This window comes from Psammomys obesus, unplaced genomic scaffold (assembly GCF_907164565.1).
Source record: "Psammomys obesus unplaced genomic scaffold, mPsaObe1.curated_primary_1811, whole genome shotgun sequence".
In the NCBI taxonomy this organism is placed as follows: domain Eukaryota; kingdom Metazoa; phylum Chordata; class Mammalia; order Rodentia; family Muridae; genus Psammomys; species Psammomys obesus.
This window is the reverse complement of record NW_026593286.1, coordinates 47,076,794-47,094,646: the sequence shown is the minus strand read 5'-3', so window position 1 is coordinate 47,094,646 and position 17,853 is coordinate 47,076,794.

The window sequence follows — 17,853 nt, the reverse complement described above, 5'->3', positions numbered from 1 at the left end:
GAATTGCATTAAATCTGTAGATTGCTTTTGGTAAGATGGCCATTTTTACTATGTTAATCCTGCCAAGCCATGAGCATGGGAGATCTTTCCATCTTCTCATATCTTCTAATTCTTTCTTCAGAGACTTGAAATTTTTTTCATACAAGTCTTTGACTTTTGACTTGCTTGGTTAGGGTTACACCAAGGTACTTTATGTCATTTGTGGCTATTGTGAAGGTGTTGTTTCCCTAATTTCATTCTCAGCCCTTTTGTCTTTTGTATACAGGAGTGCTACTGATTTCTTTGAGTTAATTTTGTATCCAGCTACTTTGCTGAAGGTGTTTATCAGCTGTAGGAGTTCCCTGGTAGAGTTTTGGGGGTCACTCATGTATACTATCATATCATCTGCAAATAGTGATAATTTGACTTCTTCCTTTCCAATCTGTATCCCCTTGATCTCCATCTACTGTCTTATTGCTCTAGCAAGGACTTCCAGCACTATGTTGAAAAGATATGGAGAGAGTGGGCAGCCTTGTCTTGTTCCTGATTTTAGTGGGATTGCTTTAAGTTTCTCTCCATTTAGTTTGATGTTGACAATAGGTTTCCTTAATATCGCCTTTACTGTGTTTAGATATGTGCCTTGTATCCTTGATTTCTCCAATACTTTAAACATGAATGGATGTTGGATTTTGTCAAATGCTTTTTCAGCATCTAGGGAAATTATGTGGTTTTTTTTTTTCTTTCAGTTTGTTAATATGGTGGATCACATTGATGGATTTCCATATATTGAACCACCCCTGCATACCTGGGATGAAGCCTACTTGGTCATAGTGGATAATATCTTTGATTTGTTCTTGGATTCGGTTTGCAAGTATTTTGTTAAGTATTTTTGCATCAATGTTTATAAGGGAGATTGGCCTGAAATTCTCTTTCTTTTTGAGTCTTTGTGAGGTTTAAGTACCAAGCTGACTGACTGTGGCTTCATAGAATGAGTTTAGTAATATTCCTTCTGTTTCTCTTTTGTGGAATAGTTTGAAGAGAATTGGTGTTAGCTCTTCTTTGAAGGTCTGGTAGAATTCTGCACTGAAGCCATTTGGTCCTGGGCTTTTAATAATGTTTCTTTTACAAATGTGGGTGGCTTTGTATTTAGAGCATAGATGTTCTGGACTGAGATGTCTTCTTGTTGGATTTTTCCTTTGATGAGAATGAAGTATCCTTCCTTACATCTTTTTTTAAATTTTAACTTTGTTTGTTATAGTCTATTTTATTCAATATTAGGATGGTTGCTCCAGCTTGCTTCCCGGGTTCCTTTGATTGGAAAATATTTTCCAACCTTTTACTCTGAGGTTATGACTAACTTTTTTGCTGAGGTGTGCTTCTTGTATGCAACAGAGTGTTGGGTCCTGTTTAGGCATTTATTCTATTAGCCTGTGTCTTTTTATTGGAGAGTTGAGTATATTGACGTTGATATATATTAATGACCAGTTATTAGTTGGTTATTCTTAGTTTCCTTTTTGATGATGTTGGTGGTAAAAGTTGATCTTGTTAGGTTGGTGTTTACTTTCTAGCACATTTTGTAGGGCTGGGTTTTGCGTACATGTTAAATTTGGATTTGTCATGAAATACCTTGTTCTTGTTTTCTCCATCTATGGTGATTGAAAGCTTTGATGGTTATAGTAGTCTGGGCTACTCTGTGTTCTTTTAGGGTCTGCATGGCATCTGTCCAGGCCCTTCCAACTTTTATAGTCTCTGTTGACATAACAAGACATACTGATAGGTCTGCCTTTATCTGTTACTTGGCCTTTCTTTCCCTTGAAGTTTTTAATATTTTTTCTTTGTTTGGAACAGTGAGTGTTTTTCTTATTATGTGTCAGGAAATTTTTTTTTTTCTGATCCAATCTATTTGGTGTTCTGTAAGCTTCTTTTGTGCTTATAGGCATCTTTCTTTAGGTCAAAGAATTTTACTTTTTACTTTATTGATTTTACTTGATTGAAAATAATTTTTGTACCTATAAGCTGAGAATCTCCTTCTTCTACTCCTATTATTCTAAGGTTTGTTCTTTTCATAGTATCCCAGATTTCCTTGCACTTTTGTGTCAGGAACTTTTTAGACTAATTATTTTCTTTGACTTATGTATGGAATACTTCTATTGTATCTCCTACACCTGATATTCTCTCTTCAATTTCTTGTATTCTGTTGGTGATCCTTGCTTATTTAGTTCCTGTTCTCTTACCTAGGCTTTTAATCTCCAAGTCTCTCTTTTTTTGCTTCTATTTCTATTTTCCGGTCTTAAACATTTTTATTAATTTCTTTCACCTGCTTGATTATGTTTTCTTGTATTTCTTTAAAAGGTTTGTTCATTTCTCCTTTAAAGGCCTCTATCATCTTCATAAGATTTGATTTAAAGTCATTTCCTTGTGTTTCAGATGTGTTAGGATATTCAGGGCTTGGCTCTGGTGGTGCCATGTTATCCTTGCTGTTGTAGACTATGTTTTTAACTTGGCCTTTAGCCATCTGGGTTTTGCAGTTAAGTTTAGGTGGTGATTTCTGAGTTTATCTTTGTTGGATGGATATTTTTTGGATATTTTTCCTTGGTTTCTGTTTCATCTCTAGCTACTGGCCTGAGTACCCTGGAGTTCTGATGACTAACTACCATTCAGATCCATTAGAATTTGTCCCTTGAGAGTTTTTTGTGTCACAATATTTTTAGGTTTAACATTTTATTTAATAAATTCATCTATTGCTTCTGTTGTATCTTCAATGCATGAAATTTTTTCTTCCATTTATTATATTTTGTTGGTACAGCCAACTCTCCAATTCTTGTTCTCATTCTTAATATTTTTTTTTTTATTTCTGGAAATCCCTCAGTTTGTACTATCTTTTTGTTTCTAGTTTTTGTTTCCTTTTTTAAATGAAAATTTTATTATTATTATTGTTGTTATTAATATTTATAATTTATTCACTTTGTATACCAGTTATAGCCTCCTACCTCATTTTCTCCCAGTCCTGCTCTTGCTTCCTCTCCCTCTCTTATCCTTCTTCCCTAGTCCACTGATTGGGAAAGTCCTCCTGTCCCCTTAGGGCCCTTTTATATCTCCCTTCTTTCTTAAAACTACTTGAACTCTGTTGAAAATTTCAGTGTTGGTCTCTGCATCTGATTTGATATTCTGCTGGTTGAAGCCATTTAGAGGACATCTGTAGTAGACTCCAGACCAGTTTCCTCTCTTCTACTGCTTCCTATGTCTATCTTATTTTCCATTATCCAGAGAATTAAGCAGCTTCCCTAGGACCTCCTTGTTGTTTAGCTTCTGGAGGTCTCTAGATTTAATGTTTTCCTATATAATATGGCTAATATCCACTTATGAGTGAGTATATATCATGTATGTCTCTCTACTTCTGGGATACCTCAGTCAGCATGATCTTTTCTAGTTCTGTCCATTTGCCTTATTGTTTATCTTTTCACTGTAAGGTCTCAAAGAGTTCTATTTATTTCTTGTTTTTTTTTTTTCTTGGTGTACTTTAAGGAATATATCCATTTCCTTTACTTGTTTGTCTTTTTTTCCCTGTATTTTCTTAAGCAATTTATTCATTTCCTCTTTCAGGACACCTATCATTTTCATACAATAAGTTGTGTGTGTGTGTATGTATGTATGTGTGTGTTTTATGTTGGGATATTAAGGGACTGCTGTGGTAGAACAGCTGGGTTCTCATGGAAATATATAGTCATGACTGTTATGATTGTGTTCTTATATCTGCATCTAGATACCTGATTTTGAAATGATTGTAGGTCTAGCTATTAATTTCTGGGTTTCTTTTCTTGTGGTAGGAGATTTGTTTCTTGGTTTCTGTTTCCTTTCTGAATTTTCAGTGATTGTGTTGGCCATGTGATGGCTATTTTACTGTCCTTCTTGGCTGAGGTGTTGGCAGGGAATGCTCCCTAGTTTTGAAGGTTGGTGAAAGGAAAGGGGGTCATGGGGAGATAGTCTGTTGTAGTCTTAGAAATGACCCTGAGAATTGGGTCTGGGGTAACAGCGAAAGAAGAGAATGTCTGCCAACAGCTACTGCATTTTCTGGCCTGTAGGTGAAACATTCTTTAATATTTTTAACATATTCCCATTTAAAATACCAGGGAACAGGACAGAAGACTACCACAGAGGGCCTCTGAAAGACTGTAACCAGCAGTAGATCAAAGCAGATGCCGCGGCTCATAGCAAACTTTGGGTAGAGTGCAGGGAATCCTACGAAAGAACGGGGAGAAGAAAGAGCTGGAAAGGGATAGTTGCTCCTAACAGATTAAAAAAATCTGGGCACAGGAGTCTTTCCAGAGAATGATACTTCACCCAAGGACCATGCGTGGAGATTACCTAGAACCCCTGAACAGATGCATACCATGGCAGCTCAATGTCCAAGCAGGTGCCCTAGTAAGAACAGGGACTGTCTCTGACATGAACTCAGTGGTTGGCTTTTTGACCCCCCCCCCCCCCCCCCCCGAAGGAGGATCGGCCTTACCAGTCCAAAGAGGAAGACAATACAGCCAGTCCTGAAGAGACCTGATAGGCTGGTGTCAGACAGAAGGGGAAGAGGACCTTCCTTATCAGTGGACTTGGAAAGCGGCATAAGAGAAGAGGGAGGGAGGGTGAGATTGGAAGGAAATGTGGGTGAAGGATACAACTGGGATACAAAGTAAATAAATTGTAATTAATTTTAAAAAATTAAAAAAAGAAAACAGAAACCCCCCAAAATTCTCAATATAAGATATTGTAAAGTATTATGTTCTAAACTTCATTTGTGTCATTTCTAATTATTTTAGAAGTATAAACCATGTTCATATCCTTAGAGAAACTGTTATACATGTGTTCTCATCACTAATATTTGAAGAAAAACTAATAATACCAAATTCTGATGCAAGCATAGAGAATGTTAACTATTCACATTTTGCTAGACAAAATGTAAAACTTTAAAAACTAGTTCATCATTATCTTTTAATATTAAAATTAGAATATACCATAAAATCCACAAAGGGTGTTTATTCATTATTTTTCACATCAAAGTGAAAAAAGTAGCCATTCAGAGACTCTTACACAATTATCCTTACTTTCCTGTATAATAACACCCAACTAGAAAATATTCAGATATACTGTGAGGGGTGAATGATTAGAAAACCTGTGTTATGTTCATGCCATGGATTGAAATACACTATTTATATACTCAAGGAAATAAATAAATTTCAATGAACTTATACTGAATGAATGAAAGTATAAAAGGCTAAGTACTTTGTAACTTCAATAGTCTCATAATGATAATAGAGATAGAAAAATATTAATGATTGTAAGGAAAGAGTAGAAGGCTATGATTACAGAGGGGACAGGACCATGACTTTTGTTTGATGTTACATTTACGATAATTTTTGTCTCAGCTGTGATGGTGCATTCATGACAATTTCTACCTCATGAAATTTCATGGAATTTATACAAAGTTAAAAAATATACCAGATAATGCTTTACACTGGGGAAGTAAGAATAAGCTTTGAATGATAACAAATATTAATTGATCAACTTTTATATTATTCTGGGCTATGAAATAAGCCAACACTGGAGGAAAGGAAATAAATGAAAAGGTAGACCTTTGTATATCTTCCTTTGTATTTTTTGTGAGTCTACAGTTATCTTAAATATTTTAAAATGTCAACTCTTTTGCATTGTTGAAATAAAAAGATGCTAATTAACCACAATAAAGTTGGACCTTTCAATATCTGAGCTATAGTCTAACCTTCTGACAGTCATAATGAACTCAGTCAAGCTTTATTCTCCTGATAGTAGCAAAATCTCCTGGAGTAAGGGTAGATAGAGGGTGCTTCGGTACTAAAGCTCATATAAGGACTGTATATCATCAGATTACCCTGGTGTAGTGTCTTAAAAGTCATACATCATATAAAATAAATTGTTTACTATTAGTAAAATATATTCCTTTTCGCTTTTCTCATTTTCCATTCTCACCAATTAAAAGTTGTGCTTAAATTGCAGTACAAATGCAACTGTTTCTATAGACCCGTCCCACAGGTCTGTCACAGGAGATCCTGAATGGGGGAGTGGGAATGAAAAAGGAAACAAGGGCATGAGAAATGAAGACCAAGACAGTTTCTCTGATCAAGGTCTCAGTTTATTCAAATTTTTCATACAACTATATAGGCAGGGCAGAAGGAATGTAATTGCCTTTTGCTGGGTTACTAAGTGACTAGAAATCACAAGATGCCCCACCAAGATGTGCTAATAATGGTTGTTTGGAAAGTTCCTCAGAAGTGTTACTTAGGAAGCCCTGAGGGAAAGGAGGGTTTAAGATATTTCAGGAGGATGATCTTATCGAAAGCCCCAGGTCAGCCAGGAATGCACTATTGTATCCAAGCAGTAAGCCATCAAGCCAGATGCCAACATTCAGGGGGCAGCAAGGTGTCAGAAGGCCCCCAACATTCTATGATGCCTTCCTATAGATTTCACTATTGCTTTCTGGGATCCTTATGTAGGAAAAGCACTATTTTCTCTATTTGACTTTAATTATTGTAAGTCATTGATACTAGAGGAATCTTGCTGTGATTTAGTCTGAATACTTTTACAGTCAGATAAGTTAAAGTTGGTTCTTCCTCCCCCAATGATATCTTCCTAATGGTGATTTTTGTGTGTCTCTCTCCCATCTTCTGTTTGGCATCTGCTTAACTCGGGCAAAGCTAAGATTCTATAAGGATTTGGAAAGTACACAGCATGTTGTGAAGAAGATCATTTTTAATCCTCTTCTGGATGCCTCTGGTGTGTATTCTGACCATTCCTCCCACACTTTCTACTTTAATTTCTGTTCAGGCTTTAAATGCAGAGTAGTATTCTATGATATAAATATACCATACTTTCTGAATGCAGTCCTCCTTTGAGGGACATCTAAGTTTTCTCCAGATTCTAGCTATTACAAATAAAGCTGCTATGAACATAGTTGAGCAAATGTCCTTATTGAATGGTGGGACATATTTTGGGTATATACCTAGGAGTGCTATAACTGGATCTTGAGGTAGCACTACTCCTAATTTTCTAAGAAAGTGCCAGATTGATTTCCAAAGTGATTGTACAAGGTTACAGCAACAACAATTAAAACAACAGCAATTAAAAACAAGGAAATCATAAAATTTTCAGGCAAATGGTGGGAACTAGAAAAGATCATGCTGAGTTAGGTGTCACAAGCCCAGAAAGACACACATGATATATACTTACTCATGAGTGGATATTAGCCATATGATATGGGATAAACATACTAAAATTCTAAAGAAACTAAACAACAAGGAGGATCAGAGGGAAGATGCTTAATCCTCATTCAGAAAGGCAAACAGAATAGACATCTGACTTAGGGGAAGACAAATAACTGGAGAGGAGCCATCTACAGAGGAGCTATGAAGGACTCTACCCACCAGGGTATCAAAGGAGATACTCAGACTCATAGCCAAACTTTGGGCAGAGTGCCAAAATCCTTTTGGAATAAGAGGGAGATAGAAAGAACTGGAGGTGACAGTAACTCCACAAAGAGAACAGAGCCAAAATACCTGGGCCCAGGGGAGCCTGCATAAACCAATACACCTACCAAGGACATAGACCCCTTGTTCAAAGGAAGCACATTGGCTGTTCAGTTCCCAAGTGGGTTAGCTAGTATGGGGTACAGGGGCTGTCTCTAACATGAACTCAGTACTGGGCTCTTTGATCACCCTCCTCTAGGGGGTGCAGCCTTCCCAGGATACAGAGGAAGATGATGCAGCCAGACTTGACGAGATCTGATAGGATAGGGTCAGATAGAAGGTGAGGAGGTCCTCTGCTCTCAGTGGATTAGGGAAGGGCATTGGAGGAGAAGAGGGTAGATGTGACTGGGAGGAGATGAGGGAGGAGCCTGCAGTGGGGATACTAAGTGAATGAGTTTTAACAAATAAATATATAGATTAAATTAAAAAATATTCTGTTCAGGCTAATTAACTTTAAATGGAATATAAGTAAGGCATCAAAACAAATTCTATATTTTCAGGATATACAACTATGTCACTACCTAAAGAAAAGTATTTCAGTAGCAGTTTTTTTTTTTTTTTCACAAGGGAGGGGGCTGAAATTTGGAGATGAAGTACATTTTCTTCCTAATTTCTAATAGGCCAAGCAATAAATTCTGAAAGTTATAGGCACAGGTAAATAAGTGAGAGACTTGAAAGGAACAAATAAGTACTATAAGTTTATTTGAGAAATATTTTATTTATATTTGAAATAGAGTATTGGCATATTTTTTCTCTATGAATATTTACTTATGCATTATCAGTATGATAGGTTATTATGCATTCAATGTAAAACCAACCTCTGATATCTTTGGCCCAAGAATGCTAATAAATTTTAGATTTTATTTTTCCTGATTTAAAAAGTAAAATTTCATCTAATTAGACTGTACTTAGATTTGCAATTATTTGAAAAGTGAAAGAGACCCTCTAAAGGCCTCTTTCCTATGTCATCTTCCATAGCTTCATCTAGTGTGACTCTTACAAGAAGGAACAGAGGAGGAAGATTGGCTCTCAGAGGAAATCCTGTCTGTGAAACAATTATGTTAGCCTGTTGGAAAACAAAGACTTTATGAAACACAAATAATTTTATTAATTCCAGAGAGTGTCCCTATTTGGTGAACTCATTTTTTGCTACTCCTCATTCTGGTTAATAGTTTAGACATACATCATCCTATACATTAACTTTTTTCCCCACTATTCAAAATACAGGGTATAATACTAATTATTTCCAAAATGAACTTTTCAAATACATGTCACTTTACTATGCTCTTTAAAGACAACTCATAAATGTTCCACATCAATAATATGCCCAAACCAGAGCAAGTACTTCTATTCTAGAAGTGTACTTAATAATTATGCAAGCTTAATTAAACAAAGATTTACCTTAAATAACATTAAATGCCTATTAATTTTGTAATTAAATATGAAACCTCAGAAAAATGCCTATAAAATTAAATGTTGAGCTTTGAGTTTGGTCAGTTCTTTGTTGTATGCAATTTTTCCCACAACAGGACAATATCCATGACTGTATCTCATGTTGCTTTAACACTTGAATTCCTCTGTTTCTAATGGACCATAGTTGTATGTCCCAAACTAATCATGTATTTCATGCATGTACTGACTCTCTTTCACTTCTTTATTTAGAACATTTCCCTATTTCACTGAATTGTTTCTTTACACTGGAAAAAATGACATTTAAATTATTTTCTCTGTACCTGAAACATCACTGATAAATCTAATATAGTGGTTTTTGTATTATCAGTCTTATTCATGCATTTGGTGTTACTTATGTGAACTTTGAAATAAAAGGACATGTATTATTAATAATTTGCTTCTCCAGAATTTTATAATATGCTTACAAATCAAATACTTTGACCTTTTCCACTCCAAGATTGAACGTAGATTCCCCTACTTTGAAAGTGGCTACCTTGACAGGATCCAAGATGGCAGCGACCAGCGCTCACTCATATCTGAAAACAAGAGGATCTAAAACTCCAAAATTGTTGAGTAGAGGGATAGCTGAAGCCAAAACATCAACACTGAGGCTTCCTTTGCCAGAGGAAACAATACCTGAGCTGAAACCATTTAGTTCCAGATCATCCACGGACTTCTCTGGGGATGGAGAGTGGCAAACATTCGACCCACCCCCCTGTACTTACCATTGTAGGGTCTCCCTCCTCCTTGGAGAGCCGGCCCACAGTACCTGCATCTCATAGCACAGAATCCCGTCTGGGGACTGAGACAGCAGAGGTGGGTCTCTTAGTTCCTCAGCAGGTACTACCAGCTGTACCAGCCTTCTGGGTCCTGGGTGCACGGTACCAGTCTTCTGGGTGTTGGGTCTTCAGTACCAGCCTTCCTAATCCCAGATCCGGTTCCAGCTTTCTAGGTCCCAGGTCTACGGGCAGCTATATAGCCCCCACAGGTCCTCGAGCCAGTGACTGTGCAGGCTGCTCAGTCCCGCAGTGGAAGGTAGCCAGCATTACAGGACAGCCAGTTCCTCTAGGCCCACTGGGCCATCCTACTTTGTGTATGCTGTAGGGGCTCCTCAGGACTTCCTAGCAGGCATCCATATCTGCCTTCCAGTTCTGCTGCTGTGGCTAGACTCCCATTGGACCGCTTTAACAGCCTAAGTTCTACAGCAGCAGTGCCACTGAGCTGACTATGTCTGCATTTGCCCCAGCAGGCCCAAATCTGAGAGTAGAGACTAGGGGGAACCCCTGTACATTCCAATTAGACCTGCTGGAGTAGGAGTGCACCTTCAAGTGAGTACCGGCAAAGCTCCAGATCCAGGGTCCCTCTAAGCTAGCAGCGAGATAGTGGATCTACCCAACACACACACACACACACTTGAAGATTCTTGGCACAGCATCCTCATCACTGAAGCTCCTGTCCTACCGATGTATCAGTCCAGGCAAATAACTCCTGGAGCCTAGAGAGAGCTGATTACCAGGACAGTATGAGAGGCTTGTAGGCCACTGAGGTGTTCATGGAATCTGCACATGTGCACTACACCTGCAAACAGTGATTGTGTCTCCACACCTCCTGCACCTGCTGCTTGACCTCCCCCATTCCAGGCATTTACACTCTCTAGTACCCTGTCAATTAAGGCACACGTCCATGCACACAAACACGCTTGCTTGCACCTACACGACCTTCTTCCCTTAGTCACAGCTGAAACACCAACATGCAATCTCAAACCAGCGAAACTCTTTCATCTTCCTAAAGAATACTCCAGACACCAGAGAAAGACAGGACCAGTCTGAAGTACAGACTCTAAAACAAACAGTGAAGGTTACAGATAAGCAGAGGGCAAGAGGTCGGCTTAAGAACACACTCAACAAAAATGAGGACATCATGGCTTCACCAGCAACCTCCAAAATCAATGGATATATCAATTCATCAGAATCACAGGAAAATATTTTTAAAGCTATGCTTATTTAGTTATTAGAGGTACATAAAGAGGAAACAAAAAATCTCTCAAAGAAATAGTCACACAAACAGAGGCAAATAAAGAAGAAATGAACAAAACTCTCAAAGAAATACAGGCAAATATAGCCAAACAAATACATGCACAAGTAGAGAAAAAATTAGTGGCAAATAGAGAGGAAATGAAAAACAACAACAAAAAGAAGCCATCATAGAAAGACAGGAATCCACATACAAACAGATGAAGGAAATGGTGCAAGACATTGAAACAGAATTAGAATCAATAAAGAAAACACAAACAGAGAAAACCCTGGAGCTGGAGAACTTAGACAAAAAGATCAGGAACTACAAAGGTAAGCATCACCAACAGAATACAAGAGATGGAGGAGAGAATCTTGGGTGCTAAAGATACACTTGCAGAAATTGATACTTCTCTCAAGTAAAAAGGAAAATCAGAAAAGTTCCAAACACAAACCCTCCAAGAAATCAAGGATGCCATGAAAAAGCTGAAATGTAAGAGTAATAAGAATGGAAGAAAAAGAAGACTTCAGGCTCCAAGAGCCAGAAAATATTTTTAAGAAAATCATCGAAGATTTTCCCAACTTAAAGAAAGAGATGTACATAAACATAAAAGAGGCCTACAGAATGCCAAATAGATTAGACCAGAAAAGAAACTTCTCATATCATATTATAGTCACAGTACTAAATCTACAGAACAAATAAAAAATGTTAAAAATAGCAAGGGAAAAAAGCCAAGTAACATACAAACGTACACTTATAAGATTGATGGGGCGGAACAAGATGGCGGCACCGAGAGGACTCTCATTCTGAGGAGCAGCACAGCAGGATTGGCACAGTGACCAACAATCAGAACTCGCGGCCATAAAACACAAGTGATTGTGTTTCACAGGTGAGAGGATACCCCACGGTGGGGGATTCAATCAGCTTTAACTCACTGGGCTAAACCACGGAAGAGATCCCGGTTCCACCAGGAGCTTGGTCGCCAGCCCAGAGCTACATGCCAGCGTGATCTGGTCACTGTCTCAGACTGAACTGTAGGCCCAGAACATCACAGACTGGATCTTCCAGTCGAGAGATAACCCCACAGAGCAGGAAACGATTGGGACAGACCTTAGGTCACCCAGACATCCCCTGGAAAAGACTCGGGTTCCGTGGGCACTCCAGGAGCCAGCCCGGAGCCAGAGCCAGGGACCCAGGCTTCTGCACAGAGCCCTGCCTGTGTGCCTGATTTGCTCCCTCAGATAGAACTGTGGACCCAGGGCACTAGGGCACCAGGGCACCACAGACAGAGTTTCACTGTCAGGTGCAAACCCACAGGGAGGGAAATGGCTGGTCTGATCTCAGAGCACTCAGTCGACACCCCTACACCGAAAAGGTCTCGGGAAAATTATCCAGTTTAGGCAGACGCCCAGGCTCCCAAAGTCCAGAAAGGCAGATCCATGGGCAGGCGTCTGTGTCTGTGGGTTCTACTTGCCACCCCATACAGAATGGCGGTCCCCCAAAGCAAAGACTGGGTGTCTCTGGCAGGAGGAAACCCCGAGCGGGGGGGGGGGAAATCATCAGGTCTAACGCTCAGGACACCCAGCACCAAAAGACTTTCTGGATTCACGCAGACTCTAGGCTCTAGCTTTCTAATGCAGGCAGGAGCAGTGTGCTCAGCCACCATTATTGAGTACCCCTAGGGCACTGGGGCACACAGCTGCATCCTCAGACCTACAAAAGCCAGAGAGCCATTACAGCAGCCCTCAGATACTGTGCCAAGGATCAACCAGTTATCTCTAGCTAGACTAACAAAACTGTGGGAATCCCTGGTCCTTCAAGAGGGCTGTACCCACAGCTTCTGGACCAGAGCAGTGCCTGCAGCCGCCATCCCAGACAGGGACACACAACTTCTGGTCCAGAGTGAGGCACCCACCCTGCAGACCAGAGCGGCGCCCCCAGGCACCAACTCAACCTAGGTGCGCATTCTCCAGGCCCAGAGCAGAGCACTCAGCCTCTGGCCCAGAGACTTGCTGGGCACTCCTCTCACTTTCCTGGATAGAACTGTGTGCCCCAGGATAACAGACTGAGTTTCTCTGTTGGGAGAAAACCCCACAGCTAGGGAATCAGCAGGTTCTTCAAGAGGACTGTACATGGAAAACTGTAACAACAGCAGCAACTCACTAAATTTATAACGAGAAACCCAGCAGTGGGGCAGCTGTCTTGAGAACTTCTATGGGTAAGAGGAGATCCCCCCCTGCCTAACAAAGACCACAGCTACTACTCAGGGCTATACACCTGAGGTGAGCAATGGCAATTCCTGAGAAACACTGGCCATACAGTGACCATAACCAAAAAGCAGAGGAGGACTCCAGGAAAAATCATCTTCCGGCCAAGGGGATACTCCCTACCTCAGGACTCCAGGAAGCACAGAAACTAACAGCCAACACCTAAATCAGCCCAATGGGTAGAGGGCAGTGTAAAAGATCAATCAACAAAAGACAGAGCAATATGGCATCTCCAGAACCCAGCCATCCAGGGGCGAACAGCCCTGGACAACGCAGCATAATAGAAAATCAAGAAGATGTCCTTGCATCTATGCTGATGAAGAGGATAATAGAGGAAACAAATAAAATATGTAAAGAATTAGAGGAAGATAAAACCAGACAGATCATGGCTATCCGTAAAGAAATGGAGGAAGTTAAAGACAAGCAGATTATGGCCATCCGTGAAGAAATACGGGAAGATGAAGCCAAAGAGTTTGCAGCCTTCAGAGAAGAAATAATTAAATCACTGAAAGAAATAAGAGTTGAAACAGAGTTGAAGGAACTAAAAGAAAAAGAGGAAAATACAATCAGACAGGTGAAGGAAGTAAACAAAACAACTCAAGACCTGAAGATAGAACTGGAAAAATTAAAGAAAACACAAATGGAGGAAATAATGGAGAGGAAGAATTTAGGGAAGAAAACAGGAACTACAGAGGTAAGCATAACCAACAGACTACAAGAGATGGAAGAAAGAATCTCAGGTGTAGAAGATACAATGGAAGAAATCGATGTATCTGTCAAAGAAAATGTTAAATCCAAAAAATTCCTGACAGAGACCGTCCAAGAAATCCAAGACAATATGAAAAGACAAAACCTAAGAATAAAAGGTATAGAGGAAAAAGAAGACTCCCTTCTCCAAGGCCCAGAAAATATTTTCAACAAAATCATTGAAGAAAATTTCCCAAGTTAAAGGAGAAGCCAATAAGAATATATGAGGCCTACAGAACACCCAACAAATTTGACCAGAAAAGTTGAAATAATCCCTTGTATCCTATCTTACCACCATGGACTAAAGCTGGTCCTCAACAACTGGAATAGGAAAAAGCCTACACATACATGGAAACTGTACAACTTGCAACTCAATGATAGCTGGGTCAGGGAAGAAATAAGAAAAGAAATTAGAGGCTTCCTAGAATTCAATGAAAATGAAGGCATAACCTACCCAAACTTATGGGGCACAATGAAAGCAGTGTTATTAGGAAAATTCATAGAAAAATGATAAGTGCCTTCAAGAAAAACATGAAACATCTCATACAATCAACTTAATGGCTCACCTGAAACCCCTAGGGGAAGAAAAAAAGCAGACACACCAAAGAGGAATAGATGCTTGTAAATATTCAAGCTCATGGTTGAAATAAATAAATTAAAAACAAATAAAACAATCCAAGGAATCAATGAAACCCAGAGCTGGTTCTTTAAGAAAATCAACAAGATAGACAAATCGTTACCTATACTAACTAAAAGACAGAGAGAAACTATCCAAATCTGCAAAATCAGAAACGAAAAGGAGGACTTATCAACAGACATTGAGGAAATCCAAATAATCATTAAGACTTACTACAAAAGCCTATATGCAACAAAATTTAAAAATCTAAATGAAATGGATAATTTTCTTGATAGATTCCATTTACGAAAATTAAATCAAGATCAAGTAAATATCGTGAATAGTTCTATAGCCTCCAAGGAAATAGAAGCAGTCACCAAAAGTCTCCCTTCCAAAAAAAAGCCCAGGGCCATATTGTTTCAGCTCAGCATTCTAACAGACCTTCAAAGAAGAGCTAATTCCAATTCTCTTCAAACTGTTCCACAAAAGAGAAACAGAAGGAACATTATCAAACTCATTCTATGAAGCCACAGTCACCTTGCTACCTAAACCACTCAGAGACCCTCAATCTTATGAACATTGAGGCAAAAATACTCAATAAAATACTTGCAAACTGAATCCAAGAGCACATAAAAGATATCATCTACCATGACAAAGTAGGTTTCATCCCAGGCATGCATGGGTATTTCAATATATATGAAAAATCATCGATATAATCCACAATATATACAAACTGAAGGAGAAAAAGCACATGATCATTTCCTTAGATGCTGAAAAAGCATTTGACAAAATATAGCATCCATTCATGTTTAAATCCTTGGAGAGATCAGGCATACAGGGCACATACCTAAACATAGTAAAAACAATCTATTGCAAGCCTATAGAAAACATCAAACTCAGTGGAGAAAAACTTAAATTGATCCCACTGAAACCAGGGACAGAGCAAGGCTGTCCACTGGCTCCATATCTCTTCAATTTGAAGTCCTAGCTAGAACAATAAGACAACTAAAGGAGTTGAAGAGGATACAAATGGGAAAGGAAGAAGTCAAAGCAACACTATTCACAGATATATGATAGTATATATGAGAAACAGCAAAAATTCAACCAGAGAACTTCTTCAGCTGATAAACACTTTTAGCAAAAGGGCTGGATACAAAATTAACTAAAAAAAAATCAGTATCCCTCTTGTATACCAAAGACAAAAGGGCTGAGAAAGAAATTAGGGAAACTACACCCTTCGCAATAGCCCCTAATAACATAAAGTTCCTTGGTGTGACTCTAAACAAGCAGGTGAAAGACCTGTTTGAAAAAAACTTCAAGTCTCTGAAGAAAGAAATTAAGAAGATATCAGAAAATGGACAGATCTCCCGTGTTCATGGATCAGTAGGATTAACATAGTGAAAATGGCCATTCAGCCAAAAGGAATCTACAGATTCAGTGCAGTTCCCATCAAAATACCACACAACTCATTACAGACCTCAAAAGAACAATTTTCAACTTCAAATGGAAAAACAAAAAACCCAGAATTTCCAAAACACTCCTGTACAATAAGAGATCATCTAGAAGTAGCTCCATTCCTGATCTCAAACTGTACTACAGAACAGTAGTAATAAAAAATGCATGGTGTTGGCATACAAAACAAAATGGTAGATCAATGGAACTGAATAGAAGACCCAGAAATGAACCCACACACCTATGGATACTTGATTTTTGTCAAAGCCAAAACCATACAATGGAAAAAAAAAAAAAACCAGCATCTTCAATAAATGGTGCTGGCCCAACTGGATGTCTACATATAGAAAATGCAAATAGATCCATATTTATCACCCTGCACAAAACTAAAATTCAAGTGGATCAAAGACCTCAACATAAAACCAGACACACTAACTTGGTTAGAAGAAAAATTGGGGAAAAGCCTAGAACTCATTGCCACAGGTGAAAACTTTTTTAACAGAACACCAACAGCAAAGACTCTAAGATGAACAATCAATAAATGGGACCTCATGAAACTGAAAAGCTTCTGTAAAGCAAAAGACACAACCATCAAAACAAAACGACTGCCTACAGATTGGGAAAGAATCTTCACCAACCCTTTATCTGACAGAGGGCTAATACCCAGAATATATACAGAAGTTAAAAAGCAACAAATCAAGTAATCCAATTAAAAAATGGGGTTCAGAGCTAAGCAGATGCAGAAGAATATAGAATTCCAGAGAAACACTTAAAGAATTGCTCAACATCCTTAGTCATTAAGTAGTTACAAATAAAAACAACCCTGAGATTTCACCTTACATCTGTCAAAATGGCTAAGATCAAAAACTCAAGTGACAACACAAGCTGGAGAGGATGTGGAAAAGGTGGACCCTCCTCCTTTGTTGGTGGGAATGTAAACTTGTACAACTACTTTGGAAATCAATCTGGCACTTTCTCAGACAGTTAGAAATAGTGCTACCTAAAGATCCAGCTATACCACTCCTAGGCATATATCAAAAATATGCTCAAATACACAACAAGGACATTTGCTCAACCATGTTTTTAGCAGCTTTATTTGTAATAGCCAGAAGCTGGAAACAACCCAGCTATCCCTCAGTTAAGGAATTAATACATAAATTGTGGTACATTTACACAATGGAATACTACTCAGCAATTAAAAACAGGGAAATTATGAAATTTGCAGGCAAATGATGGGATTTAGAAAAGGTTATCCTGAGTAAGATATCCCAGAAGCAGAAAGACACACATGGTATATACTCACTTATAAGTGGATACTAGACTTAAGGTATAGGATAAACATACTAAAATCTGTACACTTAAAGAAGCTAAGCAAGAAGGAGGTACCTTGGAAAGATGACCAACTCTCACTCAGAAAGACAAACATGATGAACATTGGAAGAAGGATTAAACAGGAAACATGACCGGAGCCTAAAACAGAGTGTCTCTGAAAGACTCTAGTGAGCAGTGTATCAAAGCAGATGCTGAAACTCTTAACCAAACTGTGGGCTGAGTGCATGGAATCTTATGAAAGAAGGGGGAGATAGTGGGACCTGGATAGGTCAGGAGCTCTAAAAAGAGAGCAACAGATTTAAAAAAAATGGCACAGGGGTCTTTTCTGAGACTGATAATCCAATCTAAAACCCCTGCTCAGATGTAGCCCATGGCAGCTCAGTGTCCATGTGTGTTGCCTAGTAAGGGGAACAGGGACTGTCTCTGACATGAACTCTGTGGTGGC